Source organism: Schistocerca serialis, chromosome 3, assembly GCF_023864345.2.
Source record: "Schistocerca serialis cubense isolate TAMUIC-IGC-003099 chromosome 3, iqSchSeri2.2, whole genome shotgun sequence".
In the NCBI taxonomy this organism is placed as follows: Eukaryota; Metazoa; Arthropoda; class Insecta; order Orthoptera; family Acrididae; genus Schistocerca; species Schistocerca serialis.
Genome location: NC_064640.1, coordinates 608,129,655 through 608,147,320, shown reverse-complemented (window position 1 = coordinate 608,147,320; position 17,666 = coordinate 608,129,655).

Below are 17,666 nucleotides of genomic sequence, written 5' to 3'. Positions count from 1 at the left end.
TAGTTCACTTTATTACAAGAATAAAAAAAAATTTACTTTACGTTATTCAGTCCATTTCCACAGGGGAGTGTCGAATATTTAAACTGTCTTTGAACAGTAAAGCATCACTTTATGACACAATTACAAACTCCTCTCTTGAAGTACGAGTTCAAAACTTAAAAGAGTACAGTTCCACCTCAGATTTAAATAACACTGGTGTCCTAACTAGATGATTTGTTGACTGCTGCATCTGAAGTCACTAGCTGGGGCTCAGTGAGTCCATGCTTGGCTCAATGTTGACCTCTGTGCGATGGCATTGAAGAGCTGAGAGAGAGAGCACGTCTTCAGGAGCGCCTCCCATTCGTCGTTGCAGATTGCACCGAGACAATACTAATGTCTATGGTATCGACACACGTTTCCAACTCTGGTGTGGTACTGCAATCCTTGGACGATATCACAGAACCACTGAAAGAAGTTGATGAATCAGATTAAGCATAATGTCTTGCTTGCAGTTGTATTGTATACATGTGGGAAATAGGGGGTGGACAGATAGTGCCCACTGGTAGATGCAGTTATGGTACTGAGGACATAAGATTCAACAAGGCTGCCAATTTCCAAAAAAAAAAAAAGGTTCAAATGGCTCTGAGCACTATGGGACTATTCGGGAGGACGACGGTTCAATCCCGTGTCCGGTCATCCTGATTAGGTTTTCCGTGATTTCCCTAAATCGCTCCAGGCAAATGCCGGGATGGTTCCTTTCAAAGGGCACAGCCGACTGCCTTCCCCGTCCTTCCCTAATCCGATGAGACCGATGACCTCGCTGTGTGGTCTCCTTCCCCAAAACAAACCAAACCATCTATGGGACTTAACATCTGGGGTCATCAGTCCCCTAGAACTTAGAACTACTTAAACCTAACTAACCTAAGGACATCACACACATCCATGCCCGAGGCAGGAGTCGAACCTGCGACCGGAGCGGTCGCGCGATTCCAGACGGAAGCGCCTAGAACCGCTCGGCCACCACGGCCGGCGCCAATTTCCATATTCTAGGCAAAGATGATGTACACAAGATGACATACCTAAACCATGAGCAAGGCGCCTGTATAACAGCATTATTTGCAAAATTAGAGCATGTAGGAGGAACACAGCGAGTGGCAATGTAAAAGTTACTGTAGGAATTTAAGGACCTATTTAATACTCATGGCCCATTGCCAGCAACCCCAATGATGAAACACAAGATTCCAACTTTGGATCAGTTACCTGCGTACCAAAAGCTATGTAGGGTTCCCCATTATCTAAAACTGGTAATGGAGGGATTGATTAACCAGCAATTACACAATGCCATTGTTGAGGAAAGTACTAGCCCTTGAGGTACACCTGTCATCACAGTACGAAAACAAAAATAAAAGCATCAGGGAATACAAAGAAATTTCAATTCCGTTGTGACTATCAATACCTCAACTGCAGGATAACTGCAGATGCATATCCAATACTAAGTATCATAGAAACCCCAGACAAGTTGGGACAATGTCGATGATTCCCCACGATATACCTAAGAAGCGGATGTCATAAATTGTCCAGTCATAACTGTGGGTTCTTTGATTCATTTGTGATACGGCTCATCAGAACTACAACATAAGGAACATTAGTTCACTTTATTACAAGAATAAAAAAAGTTTTACTCAAATTTATTCAGTCCTTTTCCACAGGGGCGTGTCGAATATTTACAATCGTCTTTGGACAGTAAGTATCACCTAATGACAATTACAAACTCTTCTCTTCAAGTACAAATTCAACATCTGAAAGAGTACAGTTCCATCTGAGACTTGAATAGCGCTGGTGTCCAAGCTATATGATGACTGCTGCATCAGAGCTCTGTGATTCCATGTTTGGCTCTTATCAACCACTGTGCGATGGTACTGGAGGGCTGAGAGAGAGGGCATTATTGTATGATAGGTGTTCGTTTGTTATGATTGATTGTACGAGTGAGTTTCTCCTTTGGTGATTATTTCGCAAATCCATGGTTGAAATTTTTAAAGGATTGTGCTGTATACACTTTGGTGCTATGAGTGATTTTACACTACGCTACAGGGCACTGATGAGAACATAGTAGCTCGATGATTTAGTGCCTTTAAACAGTTTTATACGATTTTCTGCACTTTGAGTGTTCGTGTTTTGAGACTAGAGATTCCAATGGTTTTATGTATAGAAGAGCGTGGATTATGGGATCATTAACAACTGATTGAAGCTTTATTGAATATTTGTGTACAATCTTAGCGCGTTTTCTTTATATTTGCTTGGAATGATGTTTATTTGCCTTGTTGATATAAGGAATTGGGGATTCCATCTGATTTGTTGGTGGTACACCTGATACGATGTTTTGTTGTAAATAGCAGTGTACAACTTTGGAACAAATGTATTGTGATATGCTAGCTTTAGAATGGAAGTAACACAGAGTGAATAGGATTTTATGTAATGCTGTTCCAAATAATCAAGACGGCCGCAGGAGCATGTGAGGTACAATTACGCTTAGGAGGGACAGACGTGGAAGGAAGCGCGTGGGGCTTGTTGGCACTGCAATCATATTTTCAGAAAATCATGTACAGACTGGAAGTAACTGTCGAGAAACTGGTATGAGCAAGAGAGATATAAGTGTATGGAACGTTTGGTGATGCAGAGAAGCTACGTATTGTTAAACAGCACTACTTGTAACATCTCAGGACCAACTTTCATCTTCCAGTTACCATAACGGGAGCTACAGTTGTCAACAGAACATACCCTTTGCTGTAGTAACCTAGTGCTACCAGTCAAAAATCTGACCTATCTAAATGGCACCTGAGAACCCACTCTCCAAATCTTGTGAACAAAGTGAAAGCTAAACAGAAAGGTCGTCTTATTGTGGAGCAAACACGTCAGCAAGTGCAGCAATTTCGTAGTGATCACCACCACAGAGTCGTAGCAGTAAGTTTTTCAAACTCAGGTACAATCCTGGTTTTGAGTCTTGTCTCTGCAGTCTACACCAGGTACCGCTGAGTAAGTCACCTTATAAAGTAGTCAGTGATAAAGTATACCAGTCACTGGACACAGTAATTCAGGTTGGATTAGATTAATGGAAACGTGAGTGGAATTTACATAAAAGTAAGGTGTATTGTCAGTTAATTTTCAGAAATGCTGGGAATATGCGAACCGGTAGAGTGGATCATCAAAAGAGCGGAGGCGTTTTGCGGCCACTGACTTTTTACTTGGCGTTTGATACCCGTGCCAAGACACGTTAAAGACACATTTATCAACCTGGGAAAAGCTTTCCACAATATACAATGGTGCAAGATGTTCGAAATTCTGAGTAAAATAGGAGTAAGCTACAGGAAGAGACGGGGAATATACAACATGTACAAAAGCCAAGAGGGAATAATAAGAGTAGACGACCAAGAACGAAGCCCTCGGATTAAAAAGGGTGTCAAATAGGGATGTATTCTTTCCCCCCTCCTGTTCAATCTGTACATCGAAGGAATGATGAAAGTAAAAGAAAGGTTCAGGACTGGAATTAAAATTCATGGTGAAAGAATATCGATAATACGATTCGCTGATGATATTACTATCCTGAGTGGAAGTGAAGAAGGATTACATGATATGCTGAATGGAATGAACAATGCAATAAGTACGAAATATGGATTAGGAACAAATCGAATAAAGTAATGAGAAGTAGCAGAAATGACAACAACGAGAAATTTAACATCGGGATTGATGTTCACGAAATAGATTAAATTAAAGAATTCTGCTGACTAGGCAGCAAAATAACTAACGACGGACCGAGTAAGGAGGACATCAAAAGCAGACTAGCACTTGCAAAAAGAGCATTCCTGGCGAAGAGAATTCTACTAGAATCAAACATAGGCCTTAATGTGAGGAAGAAATTTCTGAGATTGTACGTCTGGAGCACAGCACAGCACATGGTAGTGAAATATAGAATGTGGGAAAAACGGAAGAGATTCGAAGCATTGGAGATGTGGTACTAAAGGCGAATGTTGAAAATTAGGTGGACTGATAAGGTAGGGAAAGAGGAGGATCCGTGCAGAATCAGAGAGGAAGGAAATATGTGGAAAACACCGACAAAGAGAAGGGACAGGATGATAAGACATTGTTAAGACATCAGGGAGTTACTTCCACGGTACTAGAGGCAGCTGTAGAGGGAAAAAACTGTAGAGCAAGATTAAGATTTGAATACATCCCGCAAATAATTGACGACTTACGTTGCATGTACTACTCTGAGTTGAAGCGGTTGGTGCAGGAGAGGAATTCGTGGCGGGCCGCATCAAACCAGCCAGAAGACTGATGACCCTCCCCCCCCCCCCCCCCAAAAAAAATGAATGAACGAAAACATCAGACCATGTTTTGATGCATGAAACCACAGAGAGGCCAAGCTGACGTGACAGAAGGCTCCGCTCTAGCACTGCTTCAGTTACTACATGTCAGGCCGCAACACTCCACGCTACAGCCAGAGCGGAGCTGTTGGCGGTACAACAAAGTACGGGAGCCATTCCGTAGCAGTTGTGACCTAGTTTGCCACACATCTGAGCCTGGCGCCGCAGTGCTCCCAAGGCCTACGTGATGAAGAATGATGTCCTGTCAGAACAGGTATAGGTCGAACCACCATAAACACTGCCCGTTTCAGCTTTGCAGTGTCTGTCACCACCTGCAGCCAGCTCCACGACATTCGTCGACCTTATTTCAGTCACCCAGCCTGCTGTTAGTAGACGCTGCCTCCAGTGGCTGCATTACTAGGGGCTGCTCTTAAATCCAGATCCAGCCTGGAGCTGAACCAGTGCCTTCCAGCTGGAGGGCAAACTACTTGCTGACTGTTGCGACTTTAGGGCGCCTACCCCAGGGGCCACGGTCCGCACCTGGGCCTCACTGACTGCCGAGCCTCCACCTGCCCTATGCGAACACCCTCTACTATGGCAGGCTTGCGTCTGCAGGTCACTGTCGCTCGGGTGTTACTCGCACTGAGCCGTACAACTGCGCCAGCCGGCGTGGCCGACTTCTACCGGACCGTCGCCGTTGCGTGCTGGCCTCCTGCCTGGGGACCTGACACGGCTCTACACTCACCGTAGCGCTGACAAATTAACTCCACATCGCTGCCGCATGCTCGGCTCACTGACACCGTGTGCTAGCCGCCTCTGGAAGCAACCTGCTAAGCTAAGCACGATCAACACCACTCGCGGCTAGCTTGCGTATCTGTGCACTGACCTTACACGGTTGGTTACTTGACTTGGGGGAGGGGAACAAAGAGCGAGGTCTTCGGTCCCATCGGGTTAGGAAAGGAAGGCGGCCGTGCCCTTTCAAAGGAACCATCCCGTCATTTTCCTGAAGCGATTTAGGGAAACGACGGAAAACCTAAATCAGGATGGCCGGACCCGGGTTTGAACCGTCGTCCTCCCGAATGCGAGCCCAGTGTGCTAACCACTGCACCACCTCGCTCTGTGATCTTACACGCTCAATAAATTAACTAAGGCATTTAAGTCGGTCATCCACCTGGATCCATATACCTTCAGGCCTGGCAACAAAGTTGCAACGTCGTAGCAACCTGCAGCGAGATGAATAACACATTAGCCAGCCTTACAACCGCTACACTAAAAATCACGTGCTTACAACAGGACTGACGAAAGTGTGTCACTGAAAACCTTGACGTTACCAACAGAGGCCCAAGTTAATAACTGTCGTAAGCGTTTTCAGGCTTGTAGGCGTACGCATGTCTATCTAGTATTGGACGGATCGAATCTGCCCCTCACGCTTCTTTGCTGCAGCATAATGCGCTTCCTGGCAACGGTGCAGAGGAATCGCTGACGGGGATGTTCCATAATTATGGAAGGGGCGAGGTGGCGCCTAGAGATCGGTTGGTTTGAGGCAATGAGCCAGTCGCCATCGAGCCATACCCGGAGTCAACATGTGAGCAGAATGCGAATATGTATGAAAGGGCAATCATGGGAATTGTGTTAACAACATCAATTTGCCGATTGCGCAACGTTTAATATTGAAAAGCGAAAGTACAGAAAAAGAATGAGACAGGATAACTTATTTTATATCTTGAATTACGAATATATGCAAGTGTTAAGCGAGTGAGGTTAGAAACCACATTAAAGTGATTTGCAATCTAGGAACAAACTAAATGATGTGTTCTGTGCAAGTGTGTTATCCATTTAGTAGCCAAAAGCGCTTTCATAACTTTTGGATGGGACTGTTTTGTGTTAATGTCGACGGGGTAGATAGGTTATGTGTCGTAGGCTATGTGGCTGGAACTCTAACTACCGACGTATGTACACTCGACAGCAAAAAAAGTGGGTCACCCCTGAATTCCAACGTGTAGGCTGCACCTGAATGTATGCAACCAACATAGCATATCTGTGTTGCACATATTCGCAACCCTCCACAGTACAGTCGTTGTAAGATACACAATGGGTACCAGTAGAGACTACCAGAGAACACCAGTCTTTATGACAGTCCATCCAGATGTAAAGTAACACCACGATAGTACAGAAGAGATCAGACAGTCCTTAACGTTTGTAAACTAAACTTAATTACAATAAGTGGCATTTCAAATGTTATGGGACAACTAGTTTTGTCACATAAATCGTTCAGTAATCCTTAGGCACAATTAAATATTTGAGACAGTATATAGATTTATAAAGTTGTATAGCAATTGGAAACAAGTTCTTTGCTGTCTAAGAGGTTTACCCAACACATGCTGAACGTTGTTCAACGTTCAAAGGAGAGTGGTTTCGCATCAACTTTATGTAGTACTAAGCAGTTAAAAGAAAACGTGATTAACGGCGGCAAGTACTGTACGGAAATCCCAATATTAACAGCGAATCACAAGTAATATCATTGTTCACATTACTCATCAACAGTTACTTGTACACGAAGTTGTACTTTAAATGACATGACCAACGTCTTCGTTCTGGATCCGGATGCAAACCCAGAACATAAAGCCATTGTTAACCAACCAAAGCTTTGTGCCTTATCGAGACTCGATCACTAGGCAGAAAGAGACGTCAAATATTGACGTTTGCACCAGTATCAGTTATCAATTGTCAACTTGAACGTAAATGACGATAATGTTTGTACGAAAGCAGGAACCCTAACATGACAATTACCTTCTTGGTAATTAACCTCGAAAGACGTTGTATAGTGTTGCATTGTCAAGGAATAAAGGATACACATGTTTAAAATTGAAATGCCATCATGTCATGCTGGGGACAAGGATGCGAACCCAGCACCTAATCGGATTGTTGAATAAGTACGTAAAATCAGAATGTATATATCACAGTTTGTCACCAGTAGTGGGGCTGGAAACTTAAATGACGACTGAAGTTGGCACCGAGCGAGGTGGCGCAGTGGTTAACACACTGGACTCGCATTTGGGAGGACGACGGTTCAATCCCGTCTCCGGCCATCCTGATTTAGGTTTTCCGTGATTTCCCTAAATCGTTTTAGGCAAATGCCGGGATGGTTCCTTTGAAAGGGCACGGCCGATTTCCTTCCCAATCCTTCCCTAACCCGAGCTTGGTCTCTAACGACCTCGTTTTGGACGGGACGTTAAACACTAACCACCACCACCACGATTGAAGTTGTATTGCCTGACCGGGATTCGAAGCCGGCGCCTACCACCGTCGTTGTCTAACCAGGAACAGACGAGAAATGTCCAATGTTGGTCCACCATCAGTGAGATGTGCACACGTTTAACTAGAAATAAGGTGACGAAAACGTCTATGCTGACGAGGGTCGAACGCCGCACACATGGTTATGAAGACACTTAAATAATCAACTTCATATTCAGTAGTAGCTAGGAGTAGTATGTTTAGTTGCAAACCTTACGGCCATTCTCATCCCTAGTGACGTGTTGCCTAATATCTGCGATATCATGATCTTAATTTACAAGCGGACTGACTGCCGTAAAGAGCAAAGTTTTCTAGTAGTCGTGTATCATTGAGATGTAAATGAACCTTAAGGCCATTCTCATCCCTAGTGACGTGTTGCCTAATATCTGCGATATCATGATCTTAATTTACAAGCGGACTGACTGCCGTAAAGAGCAATGTTCTCTAGTAGTCGTGTATCATTGAGATGTAAATGAAGTGCCTCAGCGGAAAGTAATTTCCGTCGTGCAGCACGTATTGTTTCAGAGACACTGAGTATATGTTATAAGTGCACAAAACGTGTATTATATACTAAGTATATACTATTATTTGGAGAAGCTGCCGTCAAACCTGTTTACTTTTACATTCCGCTTAGTTGTCGTGGTTTAATACAGGTTTTCTTAAGGGTACATCTAATGTACAGCGCTTACAAGAAAGTATAGTTTCCTGCGTCATGCTATTACTAGCTAGGTGAAATATTTTGTGGTAGCTATGTTTAAAATGAATGTATTTTTGAAAGTATTGTTCGCCAAACATTTGAATAAATCGTCAACTGTAGGTGTGCGTGCACATGTTATAACATAATAGCTGTAGCTGCGTTAGTTTGTACTACAGACTTGGGTAGGTTAGGTGTAACTTTTGATCCTTCAAGGGGTGATCGTGGCCATGCGGCCCGGGTCTGTACTAGCCGCGGCACGCGAGCTACGGGCCAGCCAGGCTGGCCGAGGCGAGACGCAAGTGAGCGAGCTGGCGGTGGCGTTGGTGGGCCAACAGCCCGGAACGAGCTTGCACGGTTGCGCTCCATGCCTCTGCCTCTGCCGCTCCGTTTGACGTAAATATGTTTACCTCCTCTCCTGGAATGAGTATAAGAGCGGCAAGCAGAAATACACATCAGGCTGTCTGCCGTAATGGCTGGGAAAAGTCTATTCGAGGTATAGTCAAAAAATGGTTCAAATGGCTCTGAGCGCTATGGGACTTAACATCTGAGGTCATCAGTCCCCTAGAACTTAGAACTACTTAAACCTAACTAATCTAAGGACATCAAACACATCCATGCCCGAGGCAGGATTCGAACCTGCGACCGTAGTGGTCGCGCGGTTCCAGACTGAAGCGCCTAGAACCGCTCGGTCACTGCGGCCGGCTGAGGTAGAGTCGTCGCTCTCATTGAGGAAGGAGGATGTTCCATCAGAGAAGCTGGCAGACGGTATGGCGTACCACATACCACTGCAAGGAGATGGTGGAGGATCTGCCTTGAAAGAGGCACCACCAACAGGGCTCCTGGCTCAGGCAGGAAGAGAGTGATCTCACAGCAGGAAGACAGGGACTTAGTGTCAAGGAGCAGAGAAAATCCCTTTCTGAACGCGAAGCAGTTGCGGCGGGAAACCAACTTCACGGCTCCAGTGACACGATTCGCTGAAGGCTGAGGGACGCTGGACTGCATGCACGACGATCCGCCGTGAAACAAGACCTCAGCGAAGACAACGTTTTATACCGGCTAGTATTTGCGGAGCTCCATCTGAGGGCGTCGTGGGACCACGTCATTTTCACTGATGAGAAGGTGGTTTCCACCAATAACGACGGTACACGAATCGTTTACAGGCCGCAAGGTACTCGCCATCGACGCGAATATGTAATCACGACGAGAAGAAGTGGCCGGCTATCTGTTACCTGCTGGGGTTGGAATTCTGCGAGAGGGGCGGGAATTCTTCACGGGATAGAAGGAACTCTGGACAGCGCGCAGTATTTCCACATATTGGAAAATGTGATGCTTCCGTCAGTGCGAATGCTATACGCAGAAGGGGACGTCACATTGGAAGAGGACCATCCTCCCATTCACAAATGTGTATTTGTTCAGCAGCGGCTTTCCACGATTGGCGTCAACGTCACGGACTGGCCACCACGGGCGGCTGATATAAACTCCATGGAAAACATGTGGGCTGACGTCACCAGAACATTAAGAGAGAACTGGCCACGAAACCCACCAACTACTGCGGACGCTCTTTGGGACTGCGTCCTGGAAGCCTGGGAGGAAGTTGCTTCTTCAGACTGTTACGTTCGACGGCTTATACATTCTGTGTCAAGACGTGTGATAGAAGTACAAAATAATGAAGGATTCTGAATAAAATATTAGAGTTCTTAAAATGTTTTGTTATGTCTTCTTTTTCGTCATTTTTCCTCATGCTAGTGGAAGACCGCGTGGCAACAGAAGAGATACAATATGGCTTAGCTTTCCTTTGAGTTGCCCTTTTAACTGAAGTGGATTTCTTTTGAATATACAGTTTGTTAAGTATTCTATTTTGATTTCATTTATGCCCTGTCTGCATACTTACAAATTAATCAGCGTAGATGGACTCTGTCACAGCAGTTTTTGTTATTTCAAATATGTCTCTCTCTTCCCCTCCATCCATGAATACACCCTCCGTCCTCCACACAACACGCCAACGATTTCATATCATGTTTACTCGCCACGCGGGATTAGCCGAGCGGTCTCAGGCGCTGCAGTCATGTACTGTGAGGCTGGTCTCGGCGGAGGTTCTAGACCTCCCTCGGGCATGGGTGTGTATGTTAGTCCTTAGGATAATTTAGGTTTAGTAGTGTGTAAGATTATGGACTGATGACCTTAGCAGTTAAGTCCCATAAGATATCACACACATTTGAACATTTATGTTTACTCGTTGTTAATATCTCTTCTAATCTCTCTCACGCTCTCTCTCTCTGACACTATCGCCGCAAGTGCCCTTCTATTACACTCCCCCAAAACTTTGTCAACAAATCTAGCGGTTTCCAATGACGCTACATTTTCTTTTTTAATTGCTGCTGTCTTTACTCTCTATCATTCCTCTCACCACCTATGAAAACGTATTCTTTGATCTCCCCTTCCCTATAACCCATTCTTCGTTCTGAGAACAGTCCTTCCTTATCTCTCTGTGCTAAGATAAAACGAATTGTGGGACACATCTAAGTAAGCAATACTTTGCAAGCATTTCACGCTTATATTTTGCACTTCTGCACTTCTATCGATTCCCAGATCCCGCCCTCCTTCCTGTTTCGCGTCCCTTGACATCTGCATCTACATCTAAATGAATACTCTGCAATTCATAATTATGTGCTTGGGAGGGGGTTCTGTGGTCTGGTGGATTAATCTTGTATTGATGTGTAAAACATGTATGTTCTCATCTAACGTCAGGCGTAGATTTTTAACACACACAAGTAGCTTTCCTTCACCCCTAGTAACGCCAAGTGCAGAACGCCAGTAAGCTCCGTAGTTCAATATCCGCAGTGAAGATAACATCCTTTCGCTGCCGACTGGGCATTCGCTTGAGCTGTGACAGATGGAGAAACCCCGGAAGGCAGAGACTCTGTCACCAGCAAGCCGTCGTAAACTAGAAAACGTATTTCATTTAATGAACCAATGGCCACGTAAGTTCACAAGGCTCTTACTTTATTTGAAACTAAGACGTTAAAAACTGTGGTGCTGGACTGGGATTAGAATTCGAGTTCACTGTGTTCCCGAAGATTGCAAACTCTTCTAGGCGTCCTCGAAAGGCACCTATCTCATCAGCACAAAATATTCATTATTTCGTTTCAAGCCCTAGCATGTGCACTCCGAACTACTGGTGAAAAATAGTTGCATTTTCAACGTCTCTTGGTGCGTTGTCAGCTGTAACGTGTTCGTTTCAACTCACAGCCACATGATGAGCTTTTTATCACAACATTACAAGATCAAACGTTTCCTTACATCTTTTCAAGTTCAAACATTCCTCTCCATCCTACTGATGAAAACGGATTTGCGTTTGACGTTGTGTTCGTTGTGATTACGAACGACGACATGTTGTGGATTCAACTTCTAACCAGCAGAGTATTTTCCATCACATCATTGAAAGTACAAACATGCCATTCCTAGCTATTATTGGAAAAGAATTTGATATTTAAAGTTTCTTCATGACCACGTGTGCGGGGTTTGAATTCCATTCAGCACAGAACTTTTCGTCGCCTGACGTCTATCTAAACATGCGCCCATCTCGCTGCTGGTGAACCAACAATTGCTATTTATCGTCTGTTCCTGGCTAGAAAACGACGGTGCTAGATGCTGGGTTCGAATCCCAGTCAGGCAAAAACAATTCTATCGTCAATTAAGGTTCCAGCATTTCGCTATTGGTGAAAACATTTGATATTTAACTTCTGATTTTATGTACAGTCGTGCTCAAAAGTATCCGAACGACCTGAATTGCATTTCACCTGATTCCCATGTGACCTACATAACGCAGCAGTTTAGCAGGTCCTTTAATCGCTCCTTGGTACAGTCGTTTGACTACTGAAAATGGTTCCAACAAAACACCACTAGAAAACACTGCTCTGTATCGCAATAACTCTAGATGTAAATTAATACCACGATACTACAAATATCAGGGAACACCTCATCACAGATAAGACTGTCCTTAAGGTTGTAAGCTCACACGTATTCCAATAAATGACATACCTGAAATGTTAGAACTCTCATTATTACGTCAGATAGGTATTGCACGTAGTAAGTTCGTCGTATTCATGATTTCCTCTTCAAAGTAACATACCATACTTGTTATTTGACACAAAATATCATTAAAAGTTTACGTTATCCACGAACAGCTAGTTGAGAATACGTATGAACTTCAAATGACACGACGAACCGCCTCGTTCTGCATATGGATTCAAACACAGATCATGCAGGCTAGGCTGCGATGGCCGTGCGGTTCTAGGCACTGCGAATTCTGCCTCGGGCATGGATGTGTGTGATGTCCTTACGTTATTTAGGTTTAAGTAGTTCTAGGTTCTAGGGGACTGATGACCTCAGATGTTGAGTCCCATAGTTCTCGGAGCCATTTGAACCAATCACGCAGGCTAAGATTTCGTGGCTGAAGGAAATTAACAGTCATTCCAGACTAGGCATAAAGAGAGTCATATACCTCATTTTTGGACAGTATCAGTTAGCAAATATCAACTTTAAATTACATAACGTAACATTTATAATGGACGCGAATTCCTACCCAGCATCTATTGTCCCTGTTAACGAACTACGAGAGATGTTAAATATTGCTACTTCACAAGTAACATACTTGAAATGCAGTGAGGTAAAGCTTTGTGTTGTACAGGGATTCGAACCCAGAACCTAATCGGATTGTTGTCGAAGCACAATCAACTTTGACACATCGGATTTTCTCTGCAGTAGCTATACGTATTAACTGAAATGACAAGACGAAATATTATTTTTTTCCTTCCCAGGACTCCAACCCGGCACATATCGCTCTTATATTCTTTGATAGGGAGAGACCTATTCTATTCTCTTCTGGCTAGGCCAAGTGAAGAAGGTATAATGGCATAGTGGTCTGAAAATCACATTAAACATGATATTCCTTCTCTACCAAGTAGACTAGTATTGTTGACGAAGCACAATCAACTTTGACACATCGGATTTTCTCTGCAGTAGCTATACGTATTAACTGAAATGACAAGACGAAATATTATTTTTTTCCTTCCCAGGACTCCAACCCGGCACATATCGCTCTTATATTCTAGAGAAAAGGAACGTTAAGTATGGGTTTGTTACACCAGCAGCGACATGTGAGCATGTTTGAACTAGAAATACTATGACAAAGAGTTCAGTGCTGACTAGGAATCGAACCCCACACGTATCGTTGTTGACTAAACACAAAGAGACGTCAGCTAACGACTTTCTTCTCCACCAGCAGCTCGGAATAACATCCCTGAACTTACAGTGATCTCGCAAATAGTTCTATGTCTCACTGGGAGTAAAAAACGTCAGATATCGTTAGTGTTGACAACGAATGAAAATGCATTAAAAATAAGAATTATTATCCACCAGCAGATAGGTGTTCTCATGCTAGAGCTTGATAATACATAGTGAAAAGTTTAGTGCTGGGCCAAGATTCCAGCCCATTCATGCGCAATATGTGGAGATGTTGAGGAATCTGCAGTTTTGAACAAACAACAAGTTGTAGTCGAGCTGTATTGTCACGAAGGGATCTAATTCCGCGTTGAGGGCGGTCTGAGTTGCTTTCCCAGTTCAAAACCAATTTTATCGACGTACAGATGCTCAAATAAATGACGGAATAAGTGTCCTGTGACCATACATAGGGTTCGTTTCGTCACTAGAAATAAATAACTAGTATAAGAAAGGTTACTGGTGATAGAGTTTCTACATGTCGCCACTCCTTACTTTATTGTGGTTCCACCTAACGTCTACTTGGTAGAGAAGGAATATCATGTTTAATGTGATTTTCAGACCACTATGCCATTATACCTTCTTCACTTGGCCTAGCCAGAAGAGAATAGAATAGGCCTCTCCCTATCAAAGAACATCGGCAGAAGTTGGAATCGAACCGAGACCATCATCATATGAAACTATCATCAGTCCAACAGACCACAAAACACTCTTCTCTACGACTCATTTCTCTATCATAACACCGTTGCGGCACACAGTATGAGAATTCTCACACACAGGCTCCCTGTAGTGGTTTGCATGATGTTCAGTACATTCATTTACTTGGTTGACCGAATCGCCATGAACTAGCTGCCTTGGCTACCCAGTGCATACATTCGACTCTATTTTGTAATCACCGAAATAAAATAACGTAACTGCCACCTACACAGAACTGCCAACAGTGTAGAATGCAGAAATTTAAATCGGAAGCCTTCTTTTCCATTTGAGCTACTCTATTGCGCTATCTGTTTGTTGAAACCATCGTGCAGTGCAAAAGAAATGCTGTAACTGTCTGTCTCTCAAAAGCCTATATCCGACCGTATGCATTATCTCAGAGCACTGTGGAATGCCGAAGTTCTGGAGGAACTGTTGTTCACTTCCAGAGGTGCTGTAGCTACAGGGTGTTTCAAAAATGACCGGTATATTTGAAACGGCAATACAAACTAAACGAGCAGCGATAGAAATACACCGTTTGTTGCAATATGCTTGGGACAACAGTAAATTTTCAGGAAGACAAACTTTCGAAATTACAGTAGTTACAATTGTCAACAACAGATGGCGCTGCGGTCTGGGAAACTCTACAGTACGATATTTTCCACATATCCACCATGCGTAGCAATAATATTGCGTAGTCTCTGAATGAAATTACCCGAAACCTTTGACAACGTGTCTGGCGGAATGGCTTCACATGCAGATGAGATGTACTGCTTCAGCTGTTCAATTGTTTCTGGATTCTGGCGGTACACCCGGTCTTTCAAGTGTCCCCACAGAAACAAGTCACAGGGGTTCATGTCTGGCGAATAGGGATGCCAATCCACGCCGCCTCCTGTATGTTTCGGATAGCCCAAAGCAATCACACGATCATCGAAATATTCATTCAGGAAATTAAAGACGTCGGCCGTGCGATGTGGCCGGGCACCATCTTGCATAAACCACGAGGTGTTCGCAGTGTCGTCTAAGGCAGTTTGTACCGCCACAAATTCACGAAGAATGTCCAGATAGCGTGATGCAGTAATCGTTTCGGATCTGAAAAATGGGCCAATGATTCCTTTGGAAGAAATGGCGGCCCAGACCAGTACTTTTTGAGGATGCAGGGACGATGGGACTGCAACATGGGGCTTTTCGGTTCCCCATATGCGCCAGTTCTGTTTATTGACGAAGCCATCCAGGTAAAAATAAGCTTCGTCAGTAAACCAAATGCTGCCCACATGCATATCGCCGTCATCAATCCTGTGCACTATATCGTTAGCGAATGTCTCTCGTGCAGCAATGGTAGCGGCGCTGAGGGGTTGCCGCGTTTGAATTTTGTATGGATAGAGGTGTAAACTCTGGCGCATGAGACGATACGTGGACGTTGGCGTCATTTGGACCGCAGCTGCAACACGGCGAACGGAAACCCGAGGCCGCTGTTGGATCACCTGCTGCACTAGCTGCGCGTTGCCCTCTGTGGTTGCCGTACGCGGTCGCCCTACCTTTCCAGCACGTTCATCCGTCACGTTCCCAGTCTGTTGAAATTTTTCAAACATATCCTTTATTGTATCGATTTTCGGTCCTTTGGTTACATTAAACCTCCGTTGAAAACTTCGTCTTGTTGCAACAACACTGTGTTCTAGGCGGTGGAATTCCAACACCAGAAAAATCCTCTGTTCTAAGGAATAAACCATGTTGTCCACAGCACACTTGCACGTTGTGAACAGCACACGCTTACAGCAAAAAGACGACGTACAGAATGGCGCACCCACAGACTGCGTTGTCGTCTATATCTTTCACATCACTTGCAGCGCCATCTGTTGTTGAAAATTGTAACTACTGTAATTTCGAAAGACTGTCCGCCTGAAAATGTACTGTTGTCCCAAGCATATTGCAACAAACGGTGTATTTCTATCGCTGCTCGTTTAGTTTTTATTGCCGTTTCAAATATACCGGTCATTTTTGAAACACCCTGTACGTCACAGCTAGTAGCGTAACGGTAAGCGTCGCGCACTATTGGTAAGACGTCGCGTCTTCTATTACATTCGCTACTACATTTTTTTAAAACGCAATTCTACTGTCTGCTGGAGTTATCAATTTAATGGAACTTTGAACTTAATTCTCTTCACTTCTCAACCCAAAATAGTCGCATGTGGAAAAAAGGCTAACTTCTGCGTCATTTTGTTCTTTTCAGGTTTAATAGACGGCCAGGCAGCAGATGCGTCTCGAAGCTTTTGTATTATGTATGGGGAGAGCGCATCGTGCCAAAATAGTCAGAAAAGTATTTTCTACATTAGCTGTCGTCTGGTAGTGGCATTTTATTCTTCTTCAAACCTTGTTTGACAGCTTTAACTCAGAACAAGTTTTCTACATGCATGTAATCAATAAACTGCATGTGCATTGTCAGACTGTTATAGATAACATTAGAGAATTCGCATATATCGTTGATGATTAATTTCTCTCTAATGTTTAGTATTGTCTTCACAACACTAAAAGAAACCTTACGAAAACTGTGCACTGTATTGTAAGAAATGAAATAAAACTACCCACGATAACCTTACGACGAAAGTAAGACCTTACGACGAAAGTAAGTCTGTTTTAACAAAACTGCGTATCTGTACACAAGCGTGCCTCTATCTGCACGAATTAGTAAAATACTGCTCACTTAGATTTCGATTGGGTCTGTGTTTAAATGGTATGCTGTGTCATACTCAACAGGTATGCAAACGTGGCATTTCATAAATAAAGTTACGTATTCGTAGAAACCCAAAATTTGCTTGTCAGCAGCGGAAAGAGGTGTTAACTGTTGTGCAGCATTGTAAATTTTTCACCATTGCACTTCGAGCTGAAAGAATTTTCTTGCGTTTTGCTTATCAATTTATTTCCTTCATTCTTATCACCCTGGCATGGGAGTCTTAAGTGAAGAACATTATTGAATTTCGTATCGTTGACGGTCGATTCGAATTTCTTCAGAGACGCTTGTATTGTTTTGCAGCTTGGCAGTCAGAAAGCCGAGGTCTACGACTATTAGCACAACTTACTGAGTCGAGCTGCCAAGAGTATTTGATGTGTGAAGGTTTTCTTCTGATTTTTTTACAGAATTTATTCTGGGAATTCGCAGCTCCATGAAATAATACACAAAAAAAGCTCGCACGCGCTGTCGCTACCACGGTTAGAACTGACGATTATCTTAGCCGTTGGAACGTGAGACACGGGCGGTACCACGGGGCTAAGGACACACTGCTGCCAGCTCGCCACTCTCGTCATGGTATTGGTCGCTCAGCCTCACAACGCATCGTGAAAGATATTAAAAGTTGTCACTTATG